Here is a 5,678-nt window from a genome sequence, read left to right as displayed (position 1 = left end):
GGCCTCCTGCCTCAGCCTCCTGAGTAGCTGGGATTACAGGCACGCGCCACCAGGCCCAGATGATTTTTTGTATTTTTAGTAGAGACGGGGTTTCACCATGTTGACCAGGATGGTCTCAATCTCTTGACTTCGTGATCCACCCGCCTCGGCCTCCCAAAGTGCTGGGATTACAGGCGTGAGCCACTGCGCCCGGCCCAGCTAATTTTTAAGTTTTTGTACAGATGGGGGTCTCCACTTGTTGCCTAGGCTGATCTCAAACTCCTGGCCTCTAGCCAGCCATTCTCCTACCCTGACCTCCCGAAGTGCTGGGATTGTAGGCACAAGTCACTGTGCCAGGGGAGACACACTCTCAGTCACTGTTTGGATGAGGAAATTGAGGCACAGACAGGTTGTATGACTTGCTCTAGGTCATGCAGGTAGTAAGTGGCCCAAGCGGGGATCTGAACAAAGTCATCTGGTTTTCAGAGTACAGGTTTTTTTGTTTTTGTTCTTGTTTTTATCATGTACTATTTTTTGAGATGGGGGTCTCATGCTGTTGCCCAGACTGAAATGCAGTGGTGCAGTCCTGGCTCCCTGCAGCCTCTGTTTCCCAGGCTTAAGCAATCCTCCTGCCTCAGTCCCTGGAGCAGCTGAGACCACAGGCACGCTACCACCATGCACAGCTAATTTTTTTGTATTTTTGGTAGAGACAGGCTTTCTCCATGTTGCTCATGCTGGTCTCAAATTCCTCAAACTCCTGAGCTCAAGCGATCTGCCCAATCCTCCCACCTCGGCCTCCGAAAGTGCTGGGATTACAGGCATGAGCCACCATGGTTAACATGAGCTAACCATGTCCTCTTTTAGACAGAGTCTCACTCTGTCTCCCAGGCTAAAGTGCAATGGTATGATCTCAGCTCACTGCAACCTCCGCCTCCCAGGTTCAAGTGATTCTCCTGCCTCAGCCTCCTGAGTAGCTGGGACTACAAGTGTGCACCACCACACCTGGCTAATTTTTGTATTTTTAGTAGAGATGGAGTTTCACCATGTTGGCCAGGCTGGTCTCAAACTCCTGACTTCAAGTGATCTGCCTGCCCTAGCCTCCCAGAGTGCTGGAATTATAGGCGTGAGCCATCACACTAAATTAACCATGTACTTTATTTTTATTTTATTTTAGATGGAGTTTCACTCTTGTTGCCCAGACTGGAGTGCAATGGCGCAATCTCGGCTCACTGCAACCTCTGCCTCATGGGTTCAAATAATTCTCCTGCCTCAGCCTCCCGAATAGCTGGGGTTATAGGTGCCTACCACCATGCCTGGCTAATTTTTTGTATTTTTTTTTTTTTTTACTAGAGACAGGGTTATACCATGTTGGCCAGACTGGTCTCGACCTCCTGACCTCAGGTAATCCTCCCGCCTTGGCCTCCCAAACTGCTGGGATTACAAGCATGAGCCACTGTGCCCAGCCACCTTAAAAAGGTGTACCTTTTTAAGGAAATTGTACCTTAAAAGGAAATTTTTTATTACTGTGGAAAATAGAAAAACAGTATCACCTGTGGTAAATAGAAGGTAACAAAAAATATATAAAATGAAAACACATGTTATAACATTCTAGCTAGATTCTATCGGCCGCTGCTCATTCTGAACTGGAGGCCGGCTCTCTCCTTGCTAAAAAAAGGAAATAACAAAAATATAAGCTTGGATAGAAAGATGTTAAAGGATCTCTGGCAGCAAATTGAGACCTTCATCCTGCAGTAATCACAAGTGTTGAAAGAGAATTGGAAAGAGAAAGAGAAGAGCATTCAGGGTGTGTGTGTGTGTGTGTGTGTGCGCGCGTGTGTGCACATGGTGTGTGTGGGGTGTGATGTGTGATGTGTGTGGGGGCTCTGTGTGTGGTGTGTGTGGGGTGAGATGTGTGATGTGTGTGGCGGCTGTGTGTGTGGTGTGTGGGGGTGTGTTGTGTGCAGGTGTGGTTTGTGTGTGTGTGGTGTGTGTGTATGTTTGTATGTGTGCTGTGTGTGTGTGGTATGTGTGGCGTGTGATGTGTGATGTGTGTGTGGTGTGTGTGTGTGGTGTATGGGGGTGTGTGGTGTGCAGGTGTGTGTGATGTGCGGGTGTGTATGGTGTGTTTGTGTGGTGTGTGTTTGTGTGTGTGGTGTGTATGTGTGTGTTTGTGTGTGTGGTGTGTGTATGGTGTGTGTGTGTGTGTATGTAGTGTGTATGTTTGTGTGTGTGGTATGTGTTTTCTTGTTGACACACCACCTAAAATAAAGCCAAGATGGGATGCCCTCCACACTCTGAACCCTTGTCTGGGTGGTCAGTGGGTGTTCTGGACATCCCAGCAAAGGAAGGGAGACACACCAGCCTGTCCTGGCCTGGGTGTGCAGCTGGAAAGTACTGGGGCAGCCTGAGCAACACAGTGAGACCTCCTCTCTACAAAGTCAAAAGAATTAGGTACACATGGTGCCGTGTGCCTGTAGTCCCAGCTACTTAGGAGGCTCAGGTGGGAGAATCGCCTGAGCTAGGGAGGTGGAGGCCACAGTGAGCCATGATCATGCCACTGCACTCCAGCCTGGGCTCAAGAGATTCTTCCACCTCATCTTCCCAAGTACCTGGGCCATAGATGCACACAAAAATTAGACAACATGCCTGGCTAATTTTTCTTTTCTGCTTCTGAGATGGAGTCTTGCTCTTGTTGCCCAGGCTGGAGTGCAATGGTGCGATCTCGGCTCACTGCAACCTCTGCCTCCCAGGTTCAAGCAATTCTTCTACCTCAGCCTCCTGGGTAGCTGGATTACAGGCACCTGCCTCCATGCCCAGCTAATATTTTATATTTTTAGTAGAGACGGGGTTTTACCTTGTTGACCAGGCTGGTCTTGAACTCCAGACTTCAGGTGATCCACCCACCTCAACCTCCCAAAGTGCTGGGATTACCAGCATAAGCCACCACACCCAGCCAATTTTTCTTATTTATTTTACATATATATATATATATATATTAGAAATGGTGTTCACTATGTTTGTGGGGCAGGTCTTGAACTCCTGGCCTCAAGCAATTCTTCCACCTCAGCTTCTTAAAGTGCTGGGACTACAGGCATGAACCACTTCACCTGGCTATATTTTTTAATGAGCCCTCATTCTATGCCATGTACCTTGCATATATTTTCTCAAATCATCACAGGAAGCCCTGCCAGTCCCTGAGGATCATCCCTACTTTTTGTTTTTGAGACTCAGTCTCAAAAACAAAACAGAAACAAAACAGAAAGCATTAGGCAGCCCATTCATGGAGGGGCAGTGCAGGACAGGGGTATATGAGGGCCCATCCAGGCCTCTGTGACTTTGGCCACCGTCTTTCCTCCCCTCAGACTGTCTCCCCAGGCAAGTCTCCCCACCACGCAGCCCTTAGAGACCCGCCACCCAATTTACCCTTGGCCTGGAGTTTACCGGTCTGTGTTTGTCCAGGCTCTGCTGCCCGCGGGCTGTTCCGCTCATCCTCTCCACCTGGGTGCAGCGACGTGTCAGCCCTGCGGAGGTGTGCAGGTGTGATACCATCGCAGGCTGTGAATAAGTAAACAATAAGCTGCCAGAAGTGGCCTGTTTCCCACATGATACCCAGGGAAGGGTCTGATTCCCCCTGCCCGGGCTCTGGGTCGAATCCCGGTCAGGGTGCCAGAACATTTATTATTTAGTACTTTTACTTACCTGTCCCAGGTTAGGGACTGTCCCAAGTAATGCCAACCCCACCCTCTATCTACACACCAGAAAAAGCTGAGGGCACAGCAGATGAGTTGGAACCAGACAGCTAAGGGTCCAAGCCCTTTCTTCTCACATAGACTGGCTGTGTGACCTTGGCCAAATTTCACAACCTCTCTGAGCCTCCACCATGAATACACCAAGTCCCATTGCCAGGCCTAAGTTCTGCTTCTGCCAGTCACTAGCCTGACATCCTTGTGCAAGGGATTCAACCCCACCAAGCTTCCAGCTTCTCATCTTAATAGAACCTAACAAAAACAGCAGCACCTCTATATAGGGCTGCTGAGGTGATTAAATGAGATCTGTGTAAAGCACAGTTCCTATACACATATGCATTGTGACATTCATTAATAGTCGTTAGATATGTATATACTTAGAGATGAGATCTTGCTCCGTCATCCAGGCTGGAGTGCTGTGGCACGATCATGGCTCCCTGCAGCCTCGAGCTCCTGGGCTCAACTGCTCCTCCCTCTTCAGACGTCTAAGTAGCTGGGATTACAGGCATGAGCCACCATGCCTAGCCTGTTGTGTTATCCATTATCTGTCCATCTGTCTGTCTGTCTATCTGTCAATTGATCACAATCTCGGCTCATTGCAACCTCCGCCCCCAGGGGTCAAGCAATCCTCCCACCTCAGCCTCCTGAGTAGCTGGAACTACAAGTGCATTCCACTGTGCCTGGCTAATTTTTGTATTTTTAGTAGAGATGGGGTTTCACTATGTTGGCCAGGCTGGTCTCAAACTCCTGACCTTGTGATCTGCCCACCTTGGCCTCCCAATGTACTGGGATTACAGGCGTGAGCCACTGCACCCGGTCTGGTTATTTATTTATTTATTTTGAGACGGAGTCTTGCTCTGTCACCCAGGCTGGAGTACAGTGGTGCAATCTCGGCTCACTGTAACCTCTGCCTCCCAGGTTCAGGCAATTATCCTGCCTCAGCCTCCTGAGTATCTGGGATTACAGGTGCATGCCACCACGCCCAGCTAATTTTTGTATTTTTAGTAAAGATAGGGTTTTACCATGTTGGGAGCCTGGTCACAAACTCCTGACCTCAAATGATCCACCTGCCTCAGCCTCCCAAAGTGCAGGGATTACAGGTGTAAGCCACCACACCCAGCCTAATTTTTGTATTTTTTTGTAGAAACAGGGTTTCATCATGTTGCCCAGGCTGGTCTTGAACTCCTGAACTCAAGCAATCTGCTCACCTCGGCCTCCTAAAGTGCAGGGACTACAGGCGTGAGCCACCATGCATGGCCTATAATTGTTTTTTTTGTTTTTGTTTTTTTTGAGATGGCGTCTCTTTTGCCCAGGCTGGAGTGGAATGGTACAATCACAGCTCATTGAAGTCTTAAACCCCTGGGCTCAAGAGATTCTTCACTGGAAGCATTTCCTTTGAAATCTGGCATTAGCCAAGGATGCCCTCTCTCACCACTCCTATTCAATATAGTATTGGAAGTTCTAGCCAAAGCAATCAGGCAAGAAAAAGAAATAAAGGGTATTCAATTAGGAAAGGAGGAAGTCAAATTGTCTCTATTTGCAAATGACATGATGTATATTTAGAAAACCCCATCGTCTCAGCCCAAAATCTCCTGAAACTGATAAGCAACTTCCGCAAAGTCTCAGGATACAAAAATCAATGTACAGAAATCACAAGCATTCCTATACAGCAATAATAGCCTTAAAGAGAGCCAAATCATGAGTGAACTACCATTCACAATTGCTACAAAGAGAATAAAATACCTAGGAATACAACTAACAAAGGATGTAAAGGACCTCTTCAAGGAGAACTACAAACCACAGCTTAAGGAAATAAGAGAGGACACAAACAGATGGAGAAACATTCCATGCTCATGGTTAGGAAGAATCAATATTGCAAAAATGGCCATACTGCCCAAAGTAATTTATAGATTCAGCGCCATCTCTATCAAGCTACCTATGACCCTCTTCACA

The sequence above is a fragment of the Sapajus apella genome, unplaced genomic scaffold, assembly GCF_009761245.1.
Source record: "Sapajus apella isolate SASKATOON/1434 unplaced genomic scaffold, GSC_monkey_1.0 scaffold51, whole genome shotgun sequence".
Lineage (NCBI taxonomy): Eukaryota > Metazoa > Chordata > Mammalia > Primates > Cebidae > Sapajus > Sapajus apella.
The sequence above is the reverse complement of the archived record's forward strand: the minus strand, read 5'-3'. Positions refer to the sequence as shown.